The sequence below is a fragment of the Chiloscyllium punctatum genome, chromosome 6 (genome assembly GCF_047496795.1).
Source record: "Chiloscyllium punctatum isolate Juve2018m chromosome 6, sChiPun1.3, whole genome shotgun sequence".
Taxonomy (NCBI): Eukaryota; Metazoa; Chordata; class Chondrichthyes; order Orectolobiformes; family Hemiscylliidae; genus Chiloscyllium; species Chiloscyllium punctatum.
Genome location: NC_092744.1, coordinates 114,701,644 through 114,718,330, shown reverse-complemented (window position 1 = coordinate 114,718,330; position 16,687 = coordinate 114,701,644). Strand labels below are relative to the sequence as shown.

At 45.6% G+C, this 16,687-nt stretch overlaps 1 long non-coding RNA gene across 1 annotated transcript in view; it reads left to right on the top strand.

Annotated features, from left to right (window-relative positions):
• The first annotated feature begins 2,704 nt into the window (after positions 1–2,704).
• The window catches only part of LOC140478547 (uncharacterized), a 41,790-nt gene continuing 27,807 nt past the window's right edge, over positions 2,705–16,687 (top strand). The window contains exons 1-2 of the long non-coding RNA XR_011960805.1: positions 2,705–2,738; positions 3,797–3,890. This is a non-coding gene — a long non-coding RNA (uncharacterized lncRNA). The remainder of the gene's footprint in view (positions 2,739–3,796; positions 3,891–16,687) is intronic.

The window sequence follows — 16,687 nt, the reverse complement described above, 5'->3', positions numbered from 1 at the left end:
CACACCTGGAGTACTGCATGCAGATTTTATCTCCTTACGTGCTCAGGGATGTACTGGCCCTAGAGGGGGTGCAGTGGAGGTTAACTATGTTGAATCCGGAGGTGAGGGATTTGGCTGAACAGAGACTGAGTAGATTGGGATAATATTCATTGGAATTCAGAAGAATGGATAGATATAAAGTAATGAATGGAATAAATAAAATAGAAGTAGAGAGGATGTATCCACTGGCAGGTGAATTTAGGACAAGAGGGCATCACCACAAGATTAGAAGCAGCAAATTTAGGAGTGAATTGAGAAGGAATGTCTTGACCTTGATGGAGTGCATTGCCCAGGGAAGTATTTGATGCTAGTTCAATGAAAGATTTTAAAGCTAAGTTAGTTTTTAAAAATAAATAAATAAATAAGGAATACGGTGAGAACGTGGGTAAATCGTTCTGCATCCACAAAATGATCAACCATGATCTTACTGAATATGTAGGGCAGGACGGCCTTCTCTTTTTCCAAGATCTTTTGTTCTTATGTTATGCATTCCTCCCTCACTCGTGACTTGGAGGTGCTGGTGTTGGATTAGGATGGACAAAATTAAAATTCAGAAAACACCAGGTAATAGTCCAACAGGTTTATTTGGAAGCACTACTTTGCTGGTCCTTCATCAGGTGGTTGTGTGATTTTTAACTTTGTCCCTCACTCTTGTAACTGAGAAATAGCAACAAAAGTCACGAAGCAGTGCGCAAACTCCAGCCAACAGTTGGTATTGTGGACAATGAAGAAGGTTATCTCAGAATACAATGGGATATTGATTAGATGGGCCAATGGGCTGAGGACAGGCAGATAGGATTTAATTTAGATAGATCAGGTTAGGATAACTGGTTGGAATACTGGATTAGTGGTGCTGGAAGAGCACAGCAGTTCAGGCAGCATCCAACGAGCAGCGAAATCAACGTTTCGGGCAAAAGCCCTTCATCAGGAATAAAGGCAATGAGCCTGAAGCATGGAGAGATAAGCTAGAGGAGGGTGGGGGTGGGGAGAGAGTAGCATAGAGTACAATGGGTGAGTGGGGGAGGAGATGAAGGTGATAGGTCAAGGAGGAGAGGGTGGAGTGGATAGGCAGAAAAGAAGATAGGCAGGTCGGACAAGTCAAGGAGGCAGTAACTGAGCTGGAAGTTTGAAACTAGGATGAGGTGGGGGAAGGGTAAATGAGGAAGCTGTTGAAGTCCACATTGATGCCCTGGGGTTGAAGTGTTCCGAGGCGGAAGATGAGGCGTTCTTCCTCCAGGCGTCTGGTGGTGAGGGAGCGGCGGTGAAGGAGGCCCAGGACCTCCATGTCCTCGGCAGAGTGGGAGGGGGAGTTGAAATGTTGGGACACGGGGCGGTTTGGTTGATTGGTGCGGGTGTCTCGGAGATGTTCCCTAAAGCGCTCTGCTAGGAGGCGCCCAGTCTCCCCAATGTAGAGGAGACCGCATCGGGAGCAACGGATACAATAAATGATATTGGTGGATGTGCAGGTGAAACTTTGATGGATGTGGAAGGCTCCTTTAGGGCCTTGGATAGAGGTGAGGGAGGAGGTGTGGGCACAGGTTTTACAGTTCCTGCGGTGGCAGGGGAAAGTGCCAGAATGGGAGGGTGGGTCGTAGGGGGGTGTGGACATGACCAGGTAGTCACGGAGGGAACGGTCTTTGTGGAAGGCGAAAAGGGGTGGGGAGGGAAATATATCCCTGGTGGTGGGGTCTTTTTGGAGGTGGCGGAAATGTTGATGGATGATTTGGTTGATGCGAAGGTTTGTAGGGTGGAAGGTGAGCACCAGGGGCGTTCTATCCTTGTTACGGTTGGAGGGGTGGGGTCTGAGGGCGGAGGTGCGGGATGTGGACGAGATGCGTTGGAGGGCATCTTTAACCACGTGGGAAGGGAAATTGCGGTCTCTAAAGAAGGAGGCCATCTGGTGTGTCCTATGGTGGAACTGGTCCTCCTGGGAGCAGATACGGCGGAGGCGGAGAAATTGGGAATACGGGATGGCATTTTTGCAAGAGATAGGGTGGGAAGAGGTGTAATCCAGGTAGCTATGGGAGTCGGTGGGTTTGTAAAAAATGTCAGTGTCAAGTCGGTCGTCACTAATGGAGATGGAGAGGTCCAGGAAGGGGAGCGAGGTGTCAGAGATAGTCCAGGTAAATTTAAGGTCAGGGTGGAATGTGTTGGTGAAGTTGATGAATTGCTCAACCTCCTCGCGGGAGCACGAGGTGGCGCCAATGCAGTCATCAATGTAGCGGAGGAAGAGGTGGGGAGTGGTGCCGGTGTAATTACGGAAGATCAACTGTTCTACATAGCCAACAAAGAGACAGGCATAGCTGGGGCCCATACGTGTGCCCATGGCTACGCCTTTGGTCTGGAGGAAGTGGGAGGATTCAAAGGAGAAATTGTTAAGGGTGAGGACCAGTTCGGCCAAACGAATGAGTGTGTCAGTGGAAGGGTACTGTTGGGGACGTCTGGAGAGGAAATAACGGAGGGCTTGGAGGCCCTGGTCATGGCGAATGGAGGTGTAGAGGGATTGGATATCCATGGTGAAGAAATAGACAGGTTGGACCGAAGAAGTGATTGATGTCAGCGGCGGACCAATGGAAAGGCAGGGGAGGAGCTGGAGGATCTGGCGGGGCAGTTGGTCCGCCGGCCAATCAGTGAATGAGGGCGGGACTAGACTATACCACGTGATCATCCTCGCGGTGGGTGCGGATGTTCGGCTGTTGGTAAGGAAAGAAATAAACAGCAGGAAGCGGGAGGGAAATGGTGTTGGTATGGTCTGAGAGGTTTTACAATCATTTGGTACACATCGGAAAATATAAATTCGAAACTTACAGTCCCGTTTTTGCAGCAAACGGAAATATGCCTCGTTGAGTAATCGGCCCGAGTGATCGCCGCCATCTTTATTCGGGGCAATGATTCACTGGGCACGTGCGCGGCCGCCAGCTTTGTCGGGGGCAAAGTTCAGAGGGATGTATGTACAGTACAGCCTTCCCTGGTAAAAAGAGTCATAGGGCAGGATTTACACAGAGCACATTCAAACCCAGAGAAGTGGACTTTTATCTGGATTTGTTTCGTCATTCATGTAAATGATTTGGATGTGAATAGAGGCCGTATAGTTAGTAAATTTGCAGGTGACACCAAACTTGGAGGTATTGTGGACAATGAAGAAGTTTATCTCAGAGTACAGTGGGATATTGATCAGATGGGCCAATGAGCTGAGGAGTGGCAAAAAGGATTTAATTTAGGTAGATTAGGTTAGGTTATCTGGTTGCCATAGTTTGGATCGAAGAAGTCTGTTTCTGTGCTAGACATCTTTGACTGTGGGATCATAAAAGTGAACTCTGCTCTGGTTCACCTCTGGGTTCTCTGATGTCCACTTGTTCATTATCTAGCTTCCTCAGTCTCTCATGGGTGTATTTTTGCTCTGTATAGTATTTTACTATTACCTTCACAGCTGTTTTGTAAATGAATTGAAAAATGTAGAGCTGGAAAAATACAGCAGGCCAGGCAGCATCCGAGGAGCAGGAGAATCGACGTTTTGGGCATAAGCCCTTCTTCAGGAATGTAAATGAATTGTCCACTGCTGCCCGGCTCCTGACCGTATGATGTTCCATTATCAGGTTATTTTTTCCACAATATCTTTGACAGTCAAGAAGTCTTTTTTCCAATAAGCGAGTGCATTTTCCTTCAATTTTTGACAGTCAAATTCTGCACTATTTTCATTCCCTGTAATTCATATTGCACTCCCTGAAACATCAACTGTGTATTTCTCCTTCCACAGAAACCAGTGATCAATGCCAAAGCCTTGTTGCCTGTGGAGAGGGTGATGTTTGACTTCCTTGTACTGCTGCAGTTTGTATGGTGAAGGTGGTTGGGTAAGAGACATTACAGATTATTCACTCAGCGATATTGATGAGTAGAAGATATCTGTACAAATCATCATGGTTTTAATTTCACAAAAATATTATTGAGAAGTTTTGACATAAGGCTACAGATGGAGAATATTGTGTCCAGTGACCAAAACCATTGCCAAATAAGCAGTTTTTCAAGAATGCCTTAAAGGAAGAAAGTAGATCTTAGAGAGTTAGAGTGGGGATTCCAGACCATGTTCCCTTGAATTGCATGCTGCCTGAACTGCTGTGCTCTTCCAGCACCACTAATCCAGTATTTGGTTTTCAGCATCTGCAGTCATTGTTTTTACCATGTTCCCTTGGAGTCTATAGAAACGGAAACACAGGAAAACTCAAAAATAAACACATCATTTGAGAGTCTGGACTAAAATGAAATATTATTGCGATATGAAAGGGTGTATGGTGCAGGGAGATAGGAATGATTACAGCCAGGAATTAATTCAAAGGTGCAAAAGTAAATTGTTGCTTACAAATGGGAGTATTTTGATTGATCGGCAAGTTTTGGTACAAGTGAGCACTTCGGCAGTAGAGTTTTCAATATTCTTGAGATTATCGTGAAGGTGAATGTGGGATGCTGGTTTAGATAATGAAATCTAGAGTTAACAAAAGGAATGAATGAGTGTTTCAGGAAATGAGCTGAGACTGTGGTGAGATCAAGTGATATCACTGAAGTCGAAATAGTGGTCTTGGAGGGGGTCTGGTCTGTCATCCTCACCTCATTCAGCTGTTTCAGTTTGTGAATCAAGTCTATAACAAGCTCAGGAACTGAGTGGTCCTGGCAGAACCCAAACTGGGCATCGCTGAGCAGGTTATTGCTGAGCAGCTGCGTGACAGCACTGTTGATGACACCTTCCATCACCTCACTGCTGAGCGAGTGTGGACTGATGGAGGGGAATTGGCTGAGTTGCATCTGCCCTGTGTTTTTGTGTTGGAACATCCCTGAGCAATGTTCCACAAAGTCAGTAGGTGCCGGTGCTGGAACAGTACTTGTCTTGTTGGGCAGCAGGTTCTGGAGCACAGCCAACAGTATTATTGCCAGAATATTGGCAGGGCCCATACTTTTACACTGCTTATCCATTTCTTGATCTGATTGGAAATGAGTTTTCAACCAAGTCGATTCATATCTGTGATGGCAGGGACCAATGGAGAAGGCTCATCCACTTGGCACTGCTGGCTGAAAATCACTGCTATTACTGTCCTCTTATCTGTTGCATGAATGTGTGAGACCCCTCCATCAGTAAGGGTGGGGATATCTGTGATGCTTCCTCCAGTGAGTTGTTTAATTGTCCATCACTATTCTTGACTTGGTGTGGCAGAACTGCAGAACTCCGATCTAATCTGTTGGTTATGGGATCACCTCGTTCTATTTGGTGTTGCTTGTGCTGTTTGGCTTGCAGGTTTGGTAGCTGCACCAGGTTGGCACATAATTTTTAGGTATGCCTGGTACTGCTCCTGACATGCCCTCCTACATTCACCATTGAACCAAGGTTGATTCCCCTGGCTTGATGTTAATGGTTAAGTGGGGGATATCAGGCCACGAGATTTCACATTGGGCTGGAGTACAGTTCTGCTGCTGTTGTTGGCCCACAGTGAGGCAGAAGTTGCAGGGTCAAGAGAGCTGACTGTGTGGGTGCATTGGGAGATGTAATGTGGTCCATCCAGTTTTATTCCTTTGTTGAGACTGTGCAGTGATTAATACAATGAGTGACTTGATGGGCCACTGTCGGGTTTCTTTCCCTCAAGGACATTGTCAATGGCAGAAAAACATCCCCATTAGTTCCATGGCAAACCGTAGATTCTTCATTCCAGTTTTGTTTTTCTTGAATTCAGAGCCACCCTCTACCGATTTGGGATTCAAACCTGAAGTTCAGTTGTATATTTTAATATTCTTGACAAATGATAAATACGACAGGTTTGTTCACTTATTTTTAGAATCACTATCACAGGTTTTGTTTATTGTTTTGGAAATAAAAACACTGTCCATTATCCTGTCTCCTCCATCCTCCCCTCCAACAACAAGAGTGAGAAGCACATGGAGTTTCTCTGTCCATAACATTGAGACAATGCGATCAGCTGCCTCTGCTTCTTTCCTCCCTCTCCACTAGCCCACTGAGCCAAACTGCCTCACAAGGGTGCTCCTCATTTTAGTCCTAAATTTGCATTTCCTCGAGTCCCTTGTCAAGCCTTATTAGAGGTCATCTTGACCATTTACCCAAGTGTAGCTAAATCATGGACATTCCAAATCTGTATAATCCTCCTGCTTGTCACCGCCCTCCCTCCCTCCACCACCCCCCCACCTTGCAATTCACAGATATTGTTCCATGATCTGTCTGTCTGTCTTTCCTGGTTATGTCCTTCTCTCCCATTCTGCTAAAACCTAATATTTGACCTCACCATCACTGGAAAATCCTGCTCCGTCTCCACTCTCCCTTTCCTTTCTGAGTTAATTGCATTTGGTGTCCCTCCAGGATCTATCCTTGGCCCGTCCTGTTTCTCACCTACACACTGCCAGGAGGTAACATCGCTCAAAAGCACTGTGTTAGGTTTCACATGTACACTGACAGTGCCCAGCTCTCCCTCCCCATCATCCCTCTCCATTACTCCACTATTATTCAGTTATCAAACTGCTTACCACGCTACGATTAGCTGCAATTCACTCCAATGAAACACTGTAATTGTTAAACCCATTGCCTTCAGTTGCTATTCTAAATTCATTTCCCTTACTGCTGTGTCCCTCCCTCTCACTGGGAAGTGTCTGAGGCAGAACTACATTCTTCACAGTATTGCTTTCATATCTGACCCCAAGGTGACCTTCTGATCAGACATCTACACCATCACAAACACCACGAATTCCAATTTCTAAAACGTTGCTTGTCTCCTTCTCACCCCAGCTCCATTGCTACTGAAACCCTAACCTGTGTCGGTGTTGCCTTTAACTTAACAAATCTGAAACAGAACCCTTGATTCCAGAATCTGGTTCAAGACTCACCCGTAATGGGACACATCCTCTCCATATTTACCCTGTCAAACCTCGACAGAATCCTGTATGTTTCAAAGAGATCACCTCTCATTCTTCCAAAGTCCAGTGAGTATATTCCCAACTTATTCAGCCTTTGCTTACAGGATAATCCCTTCAAAACAGGGATCATCCCAATGGATCTTCTCTGAAATGCCTTCAATAAACTGCTCTATTTCATGAACTAAAGTGACCAAATCTGTTCACGTTACTCCAGATGTGCTCTCACTTGCCATTTGTTTAGTTGCCCTACGATATATACTCCAAACTCTTATATTGCAAACTCTTTTAAATAAGGGACAGCATTCCATTCCCCTTCCTGATTCCATGTTGTAACTGTGTGCTCGCTTTCTGTGTTTCCTGCTCATTTTCCCCCAGTACCTTTGTGCTGCATCTTTCTCCAGTTTATCCCAAGTTATACTCTATTTGCCAACTTGTTGCCCAGGTTTCCTGTGAATATCTCTCCGTAAACTGTTTATGCTCCTTTTGGAACTTTCCTGTTATGCCTTTTCTAGGAGATTTCCCCCCTCATTATTCGGAACATGCACTGTGAGCTCTGGGCAGTGGGAAGCATGCTCAGTTGCTATCTTTCAGGGATACTCTGTTTCATGACTGGGAGGAGCTTGTTGCCCATTGGTCAGAATGGAGACAACTTGCCCATCAAGGTGCATGAGCCTTTCACCCCCCCCCCCCCCATGTCTTATTGAGGAGGCACAGCGGCAGAACGGAAGGAAAGAAAAGAAAGCAAATCCTGCTCTCCATATCTCACTGAATCTTGGAACATTCTGTCCCATGTTCAGTCACATGAAGTCCCAAGGTGGAAACTCATAGAAACCCACACAGATTTGCCTTGAAGTGCCTGCTAACCTCCACCAGGGGTAAGGTGTACAGTCCTCCTGGGCCAGGAGGAGGGGATTGTATGAGTTTCAAACTTGAACTGACAGTGACGGATTTTATAAACTTGTATTACAGGCAGATAATCAGATGGTAATCTCAGTCATTGTAACGCCAAACTCTGACAGAATTACTCAATACATCAGGCCCTGGATATTTGTATTGTATGAGAGTATTGTGTTCCCGATCAATACCATTTGCTGAATAAAAGTTCTCCTTTGAATCAAACCATCCTATCAATAGATCTTCCATAATCTTCAACATGTGTCCTGTAATCCTTGTATAATGTGCTGATGGGTGTAAGGTTTATTATTATAATGTGTAACTTTTGTAAACCGCTTTGTCACAGATCCCCAAATTTCCTTTGCTACAAGGAGAACACACTCAGTTTTTCCAAACCGCTGATTCCCCAATGTCTGTTTGCTCTCTATAATGTACACATCAGGATTGTGTTGGAACATTCTCCACTTGCCTGCATCAGTGCACCCCCCCCCCCCAACAATATTAAAGAAAGTGAACATCCTCCAGGATAAAGTACTGTACCTGAGTGGTTTCCCATCCACCACCTTCAGCATTCCCTTTCCCCACCCTTGAGGCACAGTGGCATCACTGTGTAAAAGATCAAGTCAGCATTGTCCTACCCGACCATAGGACTGCTCCCTCATTAGAGAGAGATGTCTGGTAGTGGTTAACCTGAATATTACCACAGCACAGCCAAGGGGAGAAGTTGAAAAGGAGAGTCCATTAATTACGGATGGTTGTTCTTGATGTGTATTAGCAACACACATGTCACGTGAACAATTAATGTTAAAAAAGCCCCACAAATTCTGCAACTAAAATCCCCCATTCCTTGAACCATCCTGGTAAATCTCCTGTGCCCTGTCTCAGGGACCCTGCCATCCTTCCCAATGGGCGATCTGTGGTTCGCACAGACCCAGCTGCTCTGAACCCTGTGGGCGATAGCAGAGAGCAACAGTTGCACTAAACCTCACTGTCTGGAAGAGAGTGAGAGACAGAAATCCCGAAGGCATTTAAAATCTATTTAGGAACACATTTGCAAGGCCAAGGCTGACAGGTCTATGTGCTCTGTGCTGTAAAATGGGATTAAAATAGTTAGCTGGGAGATTTCTTTACAGCGTAAACCCAATGGAAAACAAAACCATTTTCTGTCATGTCGACCACAGACGCGTAATATAGGAATATGACAAGCCACAATAGAAACCAGGTCAGAGAAGGTGATATTAGAATAGATGATACGTGATTGATTAAGGTTTTTTGGAGGAAAATGTGACAGAGGCTAAGCGGGACATTGTGGATCTCTGGGTGCAGGAATCTAAAATAAAAATGTGATATCCTGAAGGTTGGAATTAAAGAAAGGCACATCACAGAGATTTGAGAGGGTGGACAAGATTAAAGATTGTTGAGACTGGAGGAGATTAGAGATTGGAGGATGTTGCAGAGATTGAGATGTTTTTGATACCAGAGATAGTGATAGTTCTGAGGCTAGAGAGGAATTATAGAGATAAGGATGAGTTGTCAGTTTTCCCAACCCGACCTCTTTCCTGATAATGATTGTTTCTCTGTCCTCATCTGCCATTGCCTCCAGAGGCCTGCGACAATGAGAGTACACAGACAGTATGTTCCTGTTAAGGCCAAGGCTGGGAGGCGTCGAGAATGCTGCATGACCTGCAAAATTGAGGCTCTGGTCAAGAAAATGAAGGAAGGATATGGCAGGTACAGACCACTGTGTTTGTGCGAATCCCAAGAGGACTATAAGGGAAGTAGGAGTATACTCACGGGAAACCAGGAGGCAAGAAAGGGGACATGAGATAGCTTTGGGAAATAGGTTTAAAGAGAATCCAAAGAGATTCTACAAATACACTAAAGACAAAAGAATAACTAGGCAGAGAATAGCGATCCTCAATGATCAACAAGACTGTCTATGGAACAGCAGGAGGTGGGAGAGATTCTGTAAGTATATCATGTCAGTTTTTACTGAAAGGGGATATGGAAGTTAGAGAAGTTGGAGAAATAAATAGTGATAACTTGGCAAGTGTACATATTACAGAGGAGGTGGTACTGGATGTTTTAAAATGCATAAAGGGTGGATAAATCCCTGGAATCTGATCAGGTGTATCCCAGAACTTTGTGGGTAATTAGGGAAGCTTTTGCTGGGCCCCTCACTGCGATATTTGTATCATCGATCACCACAGGTGAGGTGCTGGAAGACTGGCGCCATTATTTGAGAAAGGTGGGAAGGAAAAGCCAGGGAACTATAAACAGGTCAGCCTGAAGTCAGTGGCAGAGAAGTTGTTGGAAGGGATTCTCAGGGACAGGATTTACATGTCATTGGAAAAGCAAGAAATGATGAGGGAGAGTCAGCATGGCTTTGTGCATTGAAATCAGTAACTTGGACTTGAGAAAGACACAAGGTTTCACATAACACACTGGTTAGCAGGTTCAACACCATAGAATTCTGGCGGAACTAGCTGTTTGGATACGGAATTGGCTGGAAGGTCAAAGAGTCATAGATGGACAGCACAGAAACAGAGACCCGTCGGTCCAACCAGTACATGCTGATCAGATATCCTAACGCAATCTCGTCCCACCTGTCAGCACCCGGCCCATATCCTTCCTATTCATATACACATGAAGATGCCTTTTAAATGTTGCAATCGTAATGGCCTCTACCACTTCCTCTGGCAGCTCATTCCATACACGTACCACCCTCTGTGTGAAAATGTTGCGCCTCAAGTCTCTTTAAAGTCTTTCCCCTCATACCATAAACCTATGTCCTCGAGTGCTGGGATCCCCCACGCCAGGGAAAAGACTTTGTCTATTTATCCTATCCATGAACCTCATGTTTTTATATACATAGATAAGATCACCTCTCAGCCTCCGACGCTGCAGGGAAAACAGCCCCAATCTATTCAACCTCCAGCCTAGCTCAAATCCTCCAACCCTGGCAACATTCTTGTAAATCTTTTCTGAACCCTCTCAAGTTTCACAACATCCTTCCAATAGGAGGGAGACCAGATTTGTACGCAATGTTCCAAAAGTGACCTAACCAATGTCCTGTACAGCTGCAACATGATCTCATAACTCCTGTACTCAATACTTTGTCCGATAAAGGCAAGCATACCAAATGCTGCCTTCACTATCCTATCTACCTGCACTCCAAGGTCTCTTTGTTCAGTAAGACTCCTCAGGACCTTACCATTAAGTGTATAAGTCCTGCTAAGATTTGCTTTCCAAAATGCCACTGCTCAGCCATTCACCCATCTGATCAAGATCCCATTGTACTCTGAGGTAATCTTTTTCACTGTCCACTACACCTCCAGTTTTGGTGTCATCTCACGAACTATACCTCTGATGTTCACATCTAAGTCATTGATATAACTAACGAAAGGGAGTGGATCCAGCAGTGATCCTTGAAACACTCCACTAGTCACAGGCCTCCAGTCTGAAAAGCGACCCTCCATCACCACCCTCTGTCTTCTGCCTTTGAGCCAGTTCTGTATCCAAATGGTTAGATCTCCCTGTATGCCATGCGCTCCATCCTTGCTGAGCAGTCAGTGTCATATTGGAGGGTGCTTTTTGGACTGGAAGCCTGTGATGAGCAATATGCTGTCAGGCTGGGTACTGGGTCCACTGCTTTTTGCCATTTGTATAAATGATTTCTATGTGAATATAGGAGCTATGGTTAGTAGGTTTACAATAGACACCAAAATTGGAGGTGCAATGCATAGCAAAGTTTCCTGAGAGTACAATGAGACTCCGATCATATGGGCTGAGGAGTGGCAGATGCAGTTTAATTTAGATACATGTGAGGTTCTACATTTTGGAAAAGCAAATCAGGGATGGACTTCTACACTTAATGGGAAGGTCCTGGGGAGTGTTGCTGAACAAAGAGATCTTGGAGTGCAGGTTCAAAATTCCTTGAAAGTGGAATCATAGATAGGCAGGGTAGTGAAGAAAGTGTTTGGTGTACTTGCCTTTATTGGTCTGTACATTAAGTACAGGTGTTGTGACGTCATTTTGCGGCTGTCCAGGTCATTCATTCAGCCACTTCTGGAATTCTGCTTTCAGTCCTGGTCTCCCCGCTATCGGAATGATATTGTGAAACTTGAAAGGATTCAGAAAAGATGCAAAGCTGTTGCCAGGGTTGAGGGATTGAGCTATAGAGAGAGGCTGAAAAGACTGAGGCTGTTTTCACTGGAGAATCGGATGCTGAGAGGTGATCATAAAGGTTGATAAAATCGTTAAGGGCATGGATAGGGTAAACAGCCAGAGTCTTATTCCTGTTTAGGTGAGTCCAAAACCAGAAAGCACAGGCGTGAGGGAAAAGATTGAAAAGGGATTATAAGGGCAAAGTTTCAAGCTGAACGTAGTATGTGTATGGAATGAGCTGCCAGAGAAAGTGTGGAGGCCGGTACATTTACAACATTTAAAAGGCATCTCACTGGATATGTGATTGGGAAAGGTTTAGAAGGCTATGGGCCAAGGGCTGGCATATGGGACGAGATTAATTTAGGATATCTGGTCGGCATGGACAAGTTGGACTGAAGGGTCTGTTTCTCTGCTGTACATCTTTATGGCACTAATAAATTAAAATTAAGATAGTTTTCTCTTTTATGGAGAGTTAGCAGAAGGCCAGACAATTCTCCTTGGAGCTGAGAAGGTGAAGCAGTGATTTCGACCAGGAGTTGATTTGTTTCCAGGGTATTTCATTTACAGAGAGACAGAGTGAGAAATTGTTTACGTCACAATTTTTAGTAACTATTTTCAGGTAAGTGGCAAATAATGCAAAGAAAAATGTGAAGATTATTTTACTCAGTAAGTTCTGAGCATCTGGAACAGTTTGACTGTCAGCTGGGTGCAGATTCAGTAGTTATTGTCAAAACAAATTTGAAATTTAACATTTTTAAGAAAGGATTTGGAGGGCTATGTCCAAATGGGATGTGAGTTGGGATAGACTGGCACCATCTCCAGAGGGAGAGAGTACAGCCCCAATGGGCTGAATAGCCCTCAGCCCCTATGTTCTGTGATACTGACCCATTCACTGTGAATGATGAAGCTCATCACAGGGCAGAGCCGTAGAGATGTACAGCATGAAAATAAACCCTTTGGTTAAACTGGTCCATGCTGACCAGATATCCCAACCTAATCTAGACCCATTTGCCAACACTTGGCACATATCACTCTACACACTTCCTATTCATATACCCATCCGGATGCCAAATGGTTTAATTGTACCTACATCCTCCACTTCCTGACAGAAGATTCCATTCACGCATCATTGCCCCTCAGATCCATTTTAAATTCTTCCCCTCTTATCTTAAACCTATGCCCTCTGATTCTGGACTCCCCCAAACCAGGGAAATGACCTTGTCCATTTATCCTACCCATGCCTGTCATGATTTTATAAACCTCTATGAGGTCACCCCTCAGCCTCTGATGCACCTGGGAGGATCCCACCACTCAGGTCACAAGTTGGAGAGTTGGCATGATCCTCCAGCCAATGGGAGTGAATGAGGGGTGGGTCCAGCAGGCCAACACATGACCATCAGCTTTGCAGGCGCAGTGTCACTGTGAGGGGGGACTGAATGTGAAGGAGTGGGAGAGACAGCAGATACTGGGAGAGAGATGGAGGTAGTGTGGACTGCGAAGGTTGATAAACACTGTTTCAGTCTGCTGGAACTGAATTAGATACTCCGGGTAAATTAGAACCAAAAGAACTGCGGATGCTGTAAATCACTCAGAACAACTAGAAGGTGCTAGAAAAGCTCAGCAGATCTGTCATCATCTGTGAAAAGAAATCAGTTCGCATTTTCGATCCAGTGATGCTTCCTCAGGAACTGATTTTACTGAGAAAAAAAGTCTGTTTTTATGCAGAAGGTAGGGGTTAAGGAGTAAATGATAAGTGGGGATAGAGTCCAAAGACAGAGATAAGAGCAGTTGGACGAAGGAGTGAATAACAATCTGACGGGGGGAGGGTGAATAGCTGTTTATGGGGACTGTTAGTGACTAACCATAGGTAGTGTGTAATGGCAGGCTACGTAATAACAAGGCCTGGTATGTGGGGTAGGGGGCAAAGACACGAGGACGTGGAAGAGTTCAGGACCTAAAATTATTGAATTTGATGTTGAAGCCAGAGGGTTGCAGGGTTCCCAAGTGGGAGATGAGGTGTTGTTCTTCCGGTTTGTTTTAATGTGTGGCTCTGGAAAAGCACAGCAGGTCAGGCAGCATCCAAGGAGCAGGAGAATTGACGTATTGGGCATGTCAGCACTTCATCAGAAATGTGGGTGGTGGAATATGGCTGAGCGATAAATAGGGAGGGGTGTTTGAGGTTGGGGGGCAGGGAGCTAGGGAGGCAATAGGTGGTTGTAGATGGAGGGTCGTGGTGAGAGGGTGGAATGGACAATTGGGAAGGAAGATGGACAGGTGAGACTGTTCAAGAGGCCAGTGCCGAGTTGGAGGGTTGAATCTGAGATTAATTGGCGAGTGGGAGATTAGGAAACCTTGATGCCATGTGGTTGAAAGTTCCCAAGATGGAAGATGAGGTGTTCTTCCTCCAGGTGTCGGGTGGCTCGAATTTGGGATGGAGGACTTGCATGTCCTTGGCAGCGTGGTGGCGGATGGGGTGGGGGGTAGCCGATGTGGTCGGCCACAGGGCGGTGGGGTTGGTTGGTGCATGTGTCCCAGAAATGTTCCCTGAAATATTCCACAATTTGGCATCCTGAGAGCAAGGGACACAATAGGTGAGGTGTTTGGGTTCAGGGAATTCTCTGCTGGATGTGGGAGGATCCTGTGGTGCCTTGGATGGAGGTGAGGGGAAGGTGTGGGCACAGGTTTTCCACCTCTTGCAGTGGCAAGCGAAGGTGCTTGGAGTAGAGGGTGGGTTGGTGGGGACCGTGGATCTAACGTGGAAGTCACAGAAGGTATGGTCTCTGTGGAATGCTGAAAGGGGTGGGGAGGGAAATATATCTCAGGTGGTTGGATCTGATGGTGGAAAGAGCAGAGGATGATGCATTGTATATGGGTGGAAGGTGAGGATAGTGGGATTCCATCTTTGTTGCATTTGGAGAGGTGGGGTTCAAGGGCAGTGGTGTGGGAAGTGGAGGAGATACACTGGAGGGCATTGTTGACCACATAGAACATAGAACATAGAACATAGAACATAGAACAATACAGCACAGAACAGGCCCTTCGGCCCACGATGTTGGGCCGAACTTCTATCCTAGATTAAGCACCCATCCATGTACCTATCCAAATGCCGCTTAAAGGTCGCCAATGATTCTGACTCTACCACTCCCACAGGCAGCGCATTCCATGCCCCCACCACTCTCTGGGTAAAGAACCCACCCCTGACATCTCCCCTATACCTTCCATCCTTCACTTTAAATTTATGCCCCCTTGTAACACTCTGTTGTACCCGGGGAAAAAGTTTCTGACTGTCTACTCTATCTATTCCTCTGATCATGTTATAAACCTCTATCAAGTCACCCCTTATCCTTCGCCATTCCAACGAGAAAAGGCCGAGAACTCTCAACCTATCCTCGTACGACCTACTGTCCATTCCAGGCAACATCCTGGTAAATCTTCTCTGCACCCTCTCCAAAGCTTCCACATCTTTCCTAAAGTGAGGCGACCAGAACTGCACACAGTACTCCAACTGTGGCCAAACCAAAGTCCTGTACAGCTGCAACATCACTTCACGACTCTTGAATTCAATCCCTCTGCTAATGAACGATAATACACCATAGGCCTTCTTACAAACTCTATCCACATGAGTGGCAACTTTCAAAGATCTATGTACATAGACCCCAAGATCCCTCTGTTCCTCCACCTGACTAAGAACCCTACCATTAACCCTGTATTCCGCATTCTTATTTTTTCTTCCAAAATGGACAACCTCACACTTGGCAGGGTTGAACTCCATCTGCCACTCCTCAGCCCAGCTCTGCAACATATTTAAGTCCCTTTGCAAACGACAAATGCCCTCCTCACTGTCCACAACTCCACCTATCTTCATATCATCTGCAAATTTACTGACCCACCCTTCGACTCCCTCATTTAAGTCATTAATAAAAATTACAAACAGCAGAGGACCCAGAACTGATCCCTGCGGAACTCCACTTGTAACCGGGCTCCAGGCTGAATATTTACCATCTACCACCACTCTCTGACTTCGACCGGTTAGCCAGTTTTCTATCCAATTGGCCAAATTTCCCTCTATCCCATGCCTCCTGACTTTCCGCATAAGCCTACCATGGGGAACCTTATCAAATGCCTTACTAAAATCCATGTACACTACATCCACTGCTCTACCCTCATCCACATGCTTGGTCACCTCCTCGAAGAATTCAATAAGACTTGTAAGGCAAGACCTACCCTTCACAAATCCGTGCTGGCTGTCCCTAATCAAGCAGTGTCTTTCCAGATACTCGTAAATCCTATCCCTCAGTACCCTTTCCATTACTTTGCCTACCACAGAAGTAAGACTAACTGGCCTGTAATTCCCGGGGTTATCCCTATTCCCTTTTTTGAACAGGGGCACAACATTCACCACTCTCCAGTCCCCTGGTACCACTCCCGTTGCCAGTGAAGACGAGAAGATCATTGCCAACGGTACTGCAATTTCCTCTCTTGCTTCCCACATAATCCTAGGATATATCCCGTCAGGCCCGGGAGACTTGTCTATCCTCAAGTTGTTCAAAATGTCCAACACATCTTCCTTCCTTACAGGTATCTCTTCTAGCTTATCAGTCCGTTTCACACTCTCCTCTTCAACAATACGGTCCCTCTCGTTCGTAAATACTGAAGAGAAGTACTTGTTCAAGACCTCTCC